General features: G+C 28.6%; 1 protein-coding gene across 3 annotated transcripts in view; it reads left to right on the forward strand.

The window, feature by feature from the left end:
- LOC107438758 (epidermal growth factor receptor) overlaps positions 1 to 12,412 on the forward strand; it is an 88,672-nt gene that overhangs the window by 21,881 nt on the left and 54,379 nt on the right. Inside the window, exon 1 of one of the 3 annotated variants that reach the window (XM_087163532.1) lies at positions 10,863 to 11,296. The exons of the other annotated variants lie outside the window; for them this stretch is intronic. The gene's annotated coding sequence lies outside the window, so the exon portion shown is untranslated. Of the gene's footprint in view, positions 1 to 10,862; positions 11,297 to 12,412 lie in introns of those variants that run through there. 3 annotated transcript variants of the gene reach the window in all.

Raw genomic sequence — 12,412 nt, forward strand, 5'->3', positions numbered from 1 at the left:
TGGTTCAGTGGTTAAGGCGTTGAATTGCCATCCATTGAGAAGAACTAGAGTTCGATTCCCATTTGCGGCTTGAAGCCCATCTAGCTTCAGATCTATAGGTACCAGCTTGTCTGGGAAGTAAAGGCGGTGTGCAGTGCTGACCACATTGCTTCAATCATGCCATTGGTCACTAAATTGTGGAGCCTTAGCCTACATACCCCTTTGGCCCTCAAGGGGCTATTGTGGGAATAAGAGAGACAGAGAGAGTTCATTTGAATAATTTTCTTTGGCCTCTTTTTCCCTTTTACATAATAATGACTCTCTAAAATCATGAAGCTTGCGCTTCTTTTTTTTTTTTTAAATCTTAGTTTTATAATGTTTATATTATTTTATTTTTAATTATTTATCAGTTAGTTTCAGACTGTTATATTTACTTAACTGTTAGTTTACATGAAATATTGACAGGAGTAACTTAACTTACTTATTGTGTGTTTCGTAGTTCTCTTTTAACCTTTACCTGTTTCACCCACGCGCTCAAAAGTGCGACCACCTCGCTTTCAGATACCCTCTTAATCGGACAAGTACCATTTCAGAATTTTCCTTTTGTTTTAAGAGTGGTCCACTTTACTGAATTTATGAGGCCGATCACAAATAGGAAAGAGTGTTATTGTTACAGAATATGCCTGATTGCCGAAATGCAGTTACATAGTTGTTGCATTAAGTTTCAATTGCATATATTTTTTAATTGTTTGTCTTCGCAATAGTGTTATTTTCTTATTAGGGAAACGATATTTTAAATAGTAGTCTGTTTTGTATCATTCTAATTTATTAAGCTAAACCTTCATAATTTTTTTCTAACTTAGCTTGAATTTTTTTTATTCAATCTTCATATCAATCCAGTTTCTGGTTTCAAATTGTTGTATAGCAAGAAATTGTAATTTCTGTAAAATTTGAAAGTTAATTATATTTCTATTGGAAATGTGCGTGCGCTGTTGAAATTTAAGTTTGTTTAGTCTGAGATATTTTACTCCGTTAAGGGAATTCTTTTTAAGGTTAATATGGGTCTCATTGTTCCATTTTGTTCTATAGCTGGCTTAGCTTATAACACCGTTTGACATTATTTCTTTGCTTTAATTAATTTAATTTAAATTACCGCAGTATTAGCCGCTTCCGGCAGATCCGATTTCGTACATTAATGCGACACAATAGTCTAGAAGATATTTTTGGGAAACTGCTACTGCTTGTTCCTAAAAGAGGAAGAAAAAAAAATAGTTGATTTTTATCATTAAAACTTGTTTGCAAAACTTATTAACAATCATTAAAGTTTTAATTTTAAAGGACGTGTAATTAATATAAAGGACATGTAAATAATATGCTTCGTCGAAATTGCAAAAATTGTTTTAACCAGTTGCTCTCCTACGGCTGGCAAAAAAAATAAAAATAAAAAACGATCTTCTAACCAAACCGTTGCAAAACCTTTTATATTAAGTCTAATAAATCAATTTTAATCTTGATAGGTGTGTTACAATTGATTGCCTATTTTATTTTTACAAAAAAAAGGGAAAAAAGTAGGAAGGGTCGGTTTAAAAAAAATTTTTTTTTTTTTAAATCCTTTAGCTGGCCAGTTATTATGCAAAACATTATCTATCGTCTGGTATATTGTTGAAGAAAATAACATTTTCTTCATATTATTATCGCTATTATTTCTATTTTTCAAATTGAAACGTTGTTTACCTTCGTTATCTTGATAGGTTAGTGTTATTTACCTCACAAATCCTCCTTTTTTTATCTGAAATACTCTTGTAAACCCTAGAGTTTATCAGAAAGCCCTTGGATACCGAACATTTTATCTGCCAGGTGCTTGCAATGAGCTCTTGAAAGATTTTCGGAAATAACACTTCGATGTTTTTTTCTTCTTCTTTTCATGCATTTGATGAAGTGTTATTTGACTTGCCATTCAAAATATTTTTGAAAAAACCTTTTTCATCAAATGGGTATCTATATTGGAGTTACTAACACTGAAAATTTATATATATATATATATATTTATGCCTCCACTAGGTTTTTATGTGCATACATTTTAAAAATGATCGGTGAATTAAAATTGAATTTTAACCACAAACCATCGACTCTCATTGTTGTAATAAAAGATTTATTGCATCCGTGTCGCTGCAGTACGGGTAAATAATTTATAAAACCTTCAAGCAGTAAGAACATTCTGCATTCTTTAAAAAAAAATTTTTTTTTTTTAAATTAAATTCATTATGACTTCCTATTTTACACGTTTAACCCATGGAGAATTAATATTAACACAAATAGCCCATTTATTCAGTCATTAACATTTTAGTATAATTTTTATTTAATTTTATACATTATATTGTTAGTTGCCCAAATATAATTTTTAGAGCAACCGAATTTAAGTTTGTAGTTTTGAAAAAAATTGTCAAAGAAAGTTCCTTTAACCTTTCGACTCCACTGTGACGTTTATGTCCCACAGACGAAAATACCACTTGAGTATTTTAAATTATTATTCATTGGGTTTATCTAAAAAAATCCGGTGGAACACATATGTCCGAGTCTCATCCAATTGTTCAAATAGTTAATTTTTTATTTTATTATGGCAGAATATTGTAATTTTTACTTTTTTTGATCCATTGGGTCGTAATTTGTCTTTTTACTTGAAAAGAAAAAACTAGTATTGAAAGGGGTAAAATATATATTTGATAACCGACTTTCCATAAAGTAAATGACTAAATCGGTTCAAAAATTATTCCAAAATGTAATATATATGTATATAATCTGATTATTTTTGTGTTATTTGTTTTTAATTTGAATGTCGGAAGCTAAGTAGAATAAAGTAAATTTAGGTAATTAAGTAAAAAATCTTCTATTTCTAAATAATTTGCGAAGATGATTCTGACAAAGGAAATCATGAATCTCCTAATTTAACCATTATTGTGTTGTATCTTGAAAATTAATTTAAATCGCAGCACTTCCCTCACTAATGGAGATAATTCATAAGTGAAAAAGTTTTTGGCGCATGGTGCAATTAATTGCATCTATCGCTACAGTTTTGACCGATAAATTTGTATTTAAATTTTATGATTAGAGATTTCTGCTTAATCTAAAATCGAATTAATTGCAGGAGATATTAATCTATTTTTCATCAAAAAGTTTTTAATGCTTTTAGTTTTCAGTTTCATGTTCGTATTCCTCGAAATAAAGATTAAGAAAAAGTTTTGATTGATTAAATGAAAATGAGAGTGACGGAGTGTTGCCACACAGATCGTCTGCCTTAGAATTTATTTATTGATATTCATAAAAACCGAGTAAACGTAATCAACTCATTAATCGTTAGCTGACAGACGAAACAGAGCAGTCGTAAATTTATTTTTACGATCACTTCACTGAAATGATTATCGTAGTGATATCGCCGTCAAAAACATTCCATTGAGAGTGTAATCACTATTTTGAAATAAATGGTCTTGTTTTTCTCCCCCATTCCAAATAAATGATGACGAATGAAAAAGTTTGATGAGTGAAGGATTATTCTCAAATTGCACGAAGAAAAATCTACGACTTTTTTTAAAGTTATGTATTTAGAATAAATGTTCTTCCATCATAATCAAGAGTAATAGCCGAAGCTTAGAATATGGTTTAAAATGGCTAACGCAATGTGATTATTTCTCATTCTGATAAAAATTTAATGCATGTAATTTTTTTCTTCGTCACCGTCCTTTGGAAAAGATGCGCAACGTGTTCGAGAATCTTTGAATTTATATTCTTTGCATGCGCACGCTTTGAAACATACAATTTAAAAATTCCTTAATTTTTCTTCTTCTTTTGTTGTCGAATGCAATTATTGAACCAATTAATTCATTGTGAAATGACAATATAGGTCAAAGTTACGGGACTATAATTGGAATTTGAATCATACAATTTAAGTCTTAAGAAACTTATAATCTATATTATAAATTAATCTTATAAACTAATCTTAATAAAAATCTTAAAAAATTAAAATCTTAATAATTACAATTGAATATCTTAATAAACAAAATTATAATAGTAATTATTATACATCCGTAGCTCCTAAACTTACTTCGGATGCAACGAAAACTACTTTAAGAATACAAAATAACTCCCTTTCTGTAATAAAAATGCACTATTATCATAAATATTACTTATGATTTTTTTAAAAAATATTTTAATACTTATTTTTATTTACATTTAAAATTTGTCAGCTAGAAACGTTAAAAATCCATTTTTTAAAAAAATTATTATTTAAAAATTGCATTGTGGCAGATTCAAGCGAAGTCTCAATTTGTGAACGTCCCCTCATTCAAAATCATCTTCGAATTTTCTCACCATTCCTAAAACGCTTCAATTTTTTTTATACCTATAGTATCCATGAAAATTTGACTGTAACCCTTTAGACCTATATGAAATGTGATTCATACCTATGTGTGTGTGTGTCGTCTATTGTCCCGTGCTATTCAATAATGCCTTTCAATACAGTTTAAATTTTTTTTTCTCCCTTTGACGGATTTGTATATTTTATTCTCAATCAAATGTAGAACATAAAACTTTTCACTGTATTTACATGCATGAGTGTGCGTTCTTATTAAAGTGGCGGGGGGGGGGTGGGTGGGTGAGGAAACGTCAATTAAAAATTAGAACAGAGTGCGTAGCGTTTTTAAAAAGTGCTTAAAGGTGCTTATTTTTGATTTTCGTTTTTTAAAATCCCTTTAAGATGCGTTTTTCATTGGTGTTTTTAAAAAGTGCTTAATTTTTCTATTTTCAAAATGAGATTCTTTTACCATGTTGATTTTCGTTACGAATTATGTTAAATGACACAGTTGACATTGTTCTATTCTACGTTTTCTCAATTAATTCAACCCCACTCTATTTCGGCGTATTGTCAGTCCGCAGCGTATGAAAACGCCATTCGTTTTACATGATTCAAAATTTCATGATTTTTGACAAATGTCAAAAACACTGCCATAAGGTTTTTTTTTTTTTTGACATGACTGTTAAAACAAGTTAAACCGTCAATTGTCAAAAACTTTCCAACCCTGCCTAATTGTGATATTTTTTGAAAATGCTTAAAAATATTTTTTGAGTGCTTGAAAAGTGCTTAAAAGGTGCTTATTTTTTGTTGAATAATTTGGCTACGCACCCTGTACTAAAATTCAAAATGGTGAGGAGAGAGGACTTCATAAATGAGATTTATTTTAAAAAAAATAAATATATTTATAGGTTTTGTATATTTTAGCAAATCTAGTCTATTAATTCTTATAATTTTCAAACAAAATATATTGAGAAGCTGAAACAAAAGATGAACAAATCCGATTTTTTTAGTTATTTTCTTTCTATTAATAAGTTTGTGGTTAATACCTTCCTAAAGTTAAAAAAAGAAAAAAGTCTAATAAACGAAGTAAGGCGTGTAGAGCAGCAGATACTACGCTTTGCAAGGGTGATCAAGCTAAAAGTTACGCTTCGAGCAACTTTTTCGAACTAAGTTGTGGCAACAGGTTGTATAACTGTGTCATAGCAGAACGATATTGGAAGGAGCAATTTATCCGCTTTTGTCTCCGTAATTTTATTTCTTCTCTTTGACCCATTTAACTTCCTAGTTAATTATATTTCCTAGTTTTTATTTTAATATTTTTTCCTTGCACCTCTTAGCTTTTCACTTTCTTATGATCATTATTTATGAATTTCTATCTAATTTTTTTTTCACTTTCTGCAGATAATATTTTTCATTGTTTAATTTAAAGTTTTTGTTTCCGTTGCATGCTTTTATTTCAGCTTTTATTATATTCTGTGCTCTGTTTTTAAATTATACTACTTAACTATGAAAATGGGTCTTTTGTACAGCTTTTATTATATTCTGTGTTTTTTTTTCCAGCTTTTATTACATTCTGTGCACTGTTTTTAACCCACACTGTTCCGTATAACTAGTCCCGTATGTAATGAGATTCCAGATTTAACTATGGAAATGGGGTCTTTTTGTTCAGCTTTTATTATATACTGTGCACTGTTTTAGAATTATACTGCCGCGTATACTAGTCCCTTATATAATGTAATGAGATTCCGAACTTTACTATGAAAATGGGGTCTTTTGTTTGCTACAATCTTATTCAGTTATTAGACAATACTTTGAGGTCTATAGAGTCGTTAACTAAATCTTGAAATTTAATGAAGCCTTTCGAAAATGTAGATTATGAAGCGTTTAATGCATTATGTGTTTTACGAATGTAATTAAACGGAAAAAAAATTGTAAAGCTTAACATTGAACATTGAAAATATATTTTCAATTTCAGTATTTGCAAAATTTTTTGTACCAACTTTACCAACCATTTTTCTGATTCTCCACTCCAACTTCTTTAATATGGGTTTTACTCTGTCACGCTCTAATGTGATTTTAAATCCTCCTACCTTTATATTTAAATAGTACTGTTAAAGTACACACGCAAAAGAAAAATAATAAAAATAATGAAATTTTAAAAAAAATAATAATACTAATCTAATTTTAAGTTTCTTTATTGTTTCTTTTTCTTAACATGTAGTTATGCATTTAGTTTAATCAAATTTTTTTCATGAAATGTTTTAAAGGATTATTAAGGAACAACTAAGTAATTTTGTAAAATCTAAATACGTTTTTATCACATTTAGTTAAATAAATAAAAGAAAGTATTTTGTTCAATGTATGTATTTATTTTTTATCTATGTAAGTATTTTTTCTGAAAAATGAATTTAATTTAAAAACATGCATTTCATTATTCATTTCCCCCCACTTAAATGTCACATGACAACATTTTATGATCATTTTTTTTGTCCATTCAACAATTAATTTTACATCTATATTAATTGTCATAAACTGTTCTATCTGTCAAAAGAATTATTGATATATTTTTATTGCTGACGCTTTATTACTTTTTTTTTTAATGTTTCTTTCCGATTTGACACTTGGCGCGTGGCTTGCATAAATTACCGAATTTTCTCAGATCCCACGCAAAATTGGGCGCGACTGATTTCGATACATTTTAGTTTCCGTTGCTCGTTTGAAATGAGGAAGAACTGATACTGGGACCAGTTTTTTTAATTTTATTTATTAAACTTTTTTTTCGTGAACTTGAAATTCACAACTTGCTAGACAGTGTGTCTACCTAGTTTTTGCATGCTCAAGATACGCCCAACCCAACTTATACGTAAAGCTAACCCTTTCAGAGTGAATGCCATTATTGATTACGAATCGTATAAATTAAACTGATATCGTTTTAGAAGTTAAGTCATTTGTATGTATGGGAAATTGTAAAATATTAACTCAGTGAACTTAGTATAAACGTAAATTACTGTTTTACCCATTTTCTGCCAAAGGCGTGTTAACGCACCATTCCAATAAATATTTTTTGTCACTTTTTCATCAAAATAAAAATTCATATATGTTAGAAATTGAGAAGTTGATAGGTGCATTTAAAGTAGAACGATCAAATCACATTCAGTAGGAATGTTCCCTAAGTTTGTAAAAATACTGAATTGTATTTTATTATTCTTTAATATTTTAATTTTCTTATTGCAGCTTTGCTTTTTGAAATAAATATTTAAAATATTAATAAGAGAATTATTCTTAAATAAAGAATATTGGACCCATTGTTGTACAAAAATTGTGATCTTGAAACAGCAGTTTTGAATAAAACTATTTTGTCTGTCTTCTGAAACAAGATTATTGCCTGTTTACTGTTATTCTTAAATAAAGAATATTGGATCCATTGTTGTACAAAAATTGTGATCTTGAAACAGCAGTTTTGAATAAAACTATTTTGTCTGTCTTCTGAAACAAGATTATTGCCTGTTTACTGTTATTTTTAAATAAAGAATATTGGACCCATTGTTGTACAAAAATTGTGATCTTGAAACAGCAGTTTTGAATAAAACTATTTTGTCTGTCTTCTGAAACAAGATTATTGCCTGTTTACTAAAACTATTGCTACTTATTATCCAATCAGCTCGTCTTTTGTAACTATTTAAAAAAGGCTATTTTTAATTCTTACTTTGTATTATTTTTAATGAAACTAGTTTAACTTGCTTCAAGAGCTCCTCAGCTGTCATTTTTAAATTTAATTATTTAACCAATAGTTATTTTGAAGTTAATATTCTTTTCAAAGCACCTGTTTACAAAAAATATAATTAATATTAAATCAATCAGTTAGCTTTACGTTTTAAATTTTTGAGAGCCTTAATTTTTTATTTTTCAACTCAATAATTGAAGGATTTTTTTAAATTTTTAATATCTAAATTTGAAATAATTCAGAATACTTTCATTAAGGATATTCTACCTAAACATTTTTATAATACATTATTATATATGAAAAGATTTTCCAATTTCTTTTTAATCTATTTCTCACAATTTCACTTTATATGTAGATAATAATGAAAATAATTCATTTAGTTAAAACTTTAATACTGATCGTCCCTAATAAATAATGACACCTTAACGGGAAAAAATCTGTCCAAACAAAGAAAAATAATATTCTTTGCCCTGTTCTACACAAGTTTAAAAATTATATTTTTAATATTTTTTTTTCTTTTCTTTTTACTATCTCCTCTCCCTCTTTTCCAGCGAATGTTGATGTTTTACACCGCCTACTTTCCCTTGCGAAGAAGTATTTGAATGCTAGCCGGTATACGTTGATTTGACCAGACATTCCTAATTGTCCACGGTTCGTTGGTTCTATATTTGAAGATTTCGGAACGAAAGCTGTGAGGGGAGAAACGAAATTGAGAATGTTTTACCGAACAAAATATATATATTTTTTATACTTTGTATTTCTGTTTATTGAAAAACGAATATTTGTTAAAAGATTGTTTATGATGTACTTTTTCCACTTCGCGGAATCGATATTTGAAATGTATTTTATCTTCTACTCTTTTTTAATGCATCATCATTTCTGCAGAACTATCTTAGTTGTTTTTGTTATTATTGCTAACTTATTTTACTAATCAGGGGTCTGTTTAGAAGAAATTTGGGTCCGTTAACGGACCTTTCACAAAATATCTTTTCATAAAAACGGACCCTTCACAAAATATCTTTTCATAAAAATGGACCCTTCTCAAAATATTTTAACTTAAAAACGGACCCTTCACAAAATAATTTATCTTTTAATCGGACCCTTCACAAATTTTTTTATTTTGTTAATCGAATAAACCCCTCCCAGGAAGGGGGGGGGGGAAAGACAGATGTAAACGAACTAAATTTTGTCTTCGGCAGACGCTTCTTCCTTTATTTGTCCGAAATGAATATACAGCGTTCAGCAGTATAGGCTAAATACCAAATATTTATATGTTGCATCGCTAATTTAGTAGCTGCAATTGCTAATTATTTTTTAAAATTTAATTTTTTTAATAATAATTTTACAGTGTTGAGCATAATCTTGTATAACTTGACAATTTAAAAACTCCTTAAAAAAGTTTTTTGCAATAACGGACCCTATTTGCTCAAATTCACGAAAGCGGACCCTGGTTGAAAGAATGTGACTTAACTTTTATTTTATATTCACAAATTGCGAGTAATTTTTTCACAATTTTACGAAAACGGACCTTTCACAAAATGTCTGAATAGACACCTGCTAATATTTCAGAACTTGTGACTAGTTGAAAAAGAAGAGTATAGTGTCGTATATTTTTTTTCGAAAATGAAAATATTTTCTGGTTTAGGGAGACGAAGCTTGATGCAACACTCATTTTGCTGAATGCATTAACTGTCACATTTTAAAAATCTTAGCAAGTTTTTATTTTTTTATGCCTTTTTTTAAAACTTATGACTTTTATCACTTTTTTTTATGCCTTTTATGTATGAACATTAGTTCTACCAAGCGGTGATGAAAAGTACTTCTCAGGCTTTAACTTCAAATTATTTTTCTTTCTAGTTTTTTTTAAAACTTTTTAATTAGTATATTTGCCTCATCATCATTTTAGATCAAGACGGTCATTATAGAAAATTGGATAAAATATTATTTTTAGTAATTTTTTTCCTACCAAAATGTATTTGCAGATTAAAGGAAATATATCTAGGTGTTAAACTGGACCAACGTAATTCAAAGAATTAATTTGGAATTGAAACCTTTAAATTTCCAACAGCCTCAGTAAACATTAGTCATCCTTTTTTAAATTTTTTCCGGCTGTGGCCAACTTTCGGTTATAAAAGTATGCTTTTAAAATTGTATGAGTATTTTGGCTTATATGCAAACAATTTTACAAATGAATATCAATATTTTCGACTTAACGTTAGCACATAAGATAATCCCAATTTCAGTCAGAAATTGCTGCATATTTTTTTTAATATATTCAGAAATAATTAATGTTTATAAGTAGCAAAATCGTGTTTATTTTAAAGATATTGAGACCTTGTTATTGATAAAAATTCAAGATAAAAATTAATTTAATGCTACGAAGAATATAATTATGTTGCTACTTTTTTATGAGATAATAACTAAACTACAAAAGCAATTACATTAAAAATAGAAACGTTTAGAACAGTATGGATTCAGTATTCGTTGCGTAGGCTTTACGTTGGATGAATTTGGGTTTAAAAGATAACACTACAAATGATTTTGTTACACTAGTGCCCTAATTACAGATCTGTTAACAGAGCAGTGTTAATGATATTGAATTTCGTGTTGAAATACAATTTAAAAAAATGTCATGGCCTTCATTAGTTATTTTGGTTGATTGTTGTTCGTTGGTGTACCTCCTTGGAGAATTTCCGCTCTTGGTGGTTCGAATGTTTTTTTTTTATAAATGTATATACGCTTATTTAAGAAAAGAAAAAAAGGAAAAGAAGATAGTGTCTTTTTCGTTTCTTCAATCCCTCCAACTGTCTTGATCTTTGCTGGGGGTTTTGTAGCACGTGCAGTCTTCGGACTCGCTCGTTTTATTTCACTTTCCGTGCTAGATCTTCTTGAAATGCAGACGATTTTTCCGGTCGGAACATCGTGTTTTAACACTTTAAAAAATTCATTTTTTAATCTGGCAACTTTAAAGGTCATATGGAATTAACAAGTTGGTGGACCTATCAGTTGCGGATGTTTGTTGAAATGGTCGTTAGTGCTATCCGCTTTGGGAAAACTATGCGGTTGTTCTGATTAAATGCCTGAGGCTACTTAATAAGGATAAACGATGAATAGCCGATAGTAGACGAAATCGCCAGTTGATTAAATAATTTGGACTTTGATTTGTTTTGGAAAACTTTGTTAACTAACATTGGGTATGTTTCACCAAACGAATGCAATCATTATGTTACGACTAGGAATTAAGAGTAAGTTTAAATATTTTTCTTTCTCAGAAAGTGCAAGAAAATTTGCATTTAATCTTGAAATGATGTTTTCTGATAAATGATGAATCTTTCATGATGAATTTTTTATTATTATTAATTAAATACTGTGAATAATTGTAAAATTTTATAGCTTTTGTAATAATTTTTATTTTTTGTGTAAGTCGAATATGTTTTGAAAAAAGTTATATAATGGTTTAAAAATATCAATTTATTTGCGGTAATGGTGATCTGGATCTGATTTAGTATGTGTTTTATTTATGCATTTTATTATTATTATAATTATGTGACCAGTTCAACACTTTTAACTTTTTGTAGCCAAGTTGTGTAGGTGCAGTTTGTAATTCTTTACTTTTATAATCAGAATGTATGGGGGATGTTACATAAAAAATATGTTATTCTACACGGCATTTCATATGTAACAATCTAATATATTTCAGAGAAATTATATGCTAATTTAAATTGCCTCCAAAAAGTGTAATTTTTAGGTTTACATTGCGGTAAAAAAAAAAAAAAAAAATTATCAGATTCGTCGATAAATAATGATAAATAATCATACTGAACAGTAAAAAAAAATTCAGTTTGTATTAAACAATTTAAAAAATTAACTACAAAAAAAATTAATCTAAATACTAAGATATTCTAAATAATCTAGATAATCTAAATAATTAGGAAATATGTAAAAGATGGAGAATATTCGAGATTCTATTTTTGTTACTATTGCTTGCTACTATAATGATTAGTTATATTTTTGATAGATGTTAATCATAATTTTAATATACGTTTTTATTTTTAGTTTTCATTGATTTAAATAAGCTTATCTTTGGGTATCATTTCACATTTTATGTATAAATTTATTTCATCGTTGTATTTTCTCATAAGCAGCTTCTTACACAATTAACGAGAATGGTTTCAATCTTTAATGGATGGAGAAAAAAAGTGAAGGTTTTAATGGATGAGTTGGTAAATCTGGCATCAGTATCCTTGCTTCTTATTAACCACCTTATTAGAGATAGGCTCTCAGAGTGCTTAGAATTCTTTGATTCCCAGGGGTGTCGCATTTCAGAAGGTCTTTTGGCCCCCGCATTCTTTCTATATACG

Source organism: Parasteatoda tepidariorum, chromosome 5, assembly GCF_982258835.1.
Source record: "Parasteatoda tepidariorum strain Cologne lab strain chromosome 5, Ptep-v5.0, whole genome shotgun sequence".
NCBI lineage: Eukaryota > Metazoa > Arthropoda > Arachnida > Araneae > Theridiidae > Parasteatoda > Parasteatoda tepidariorum.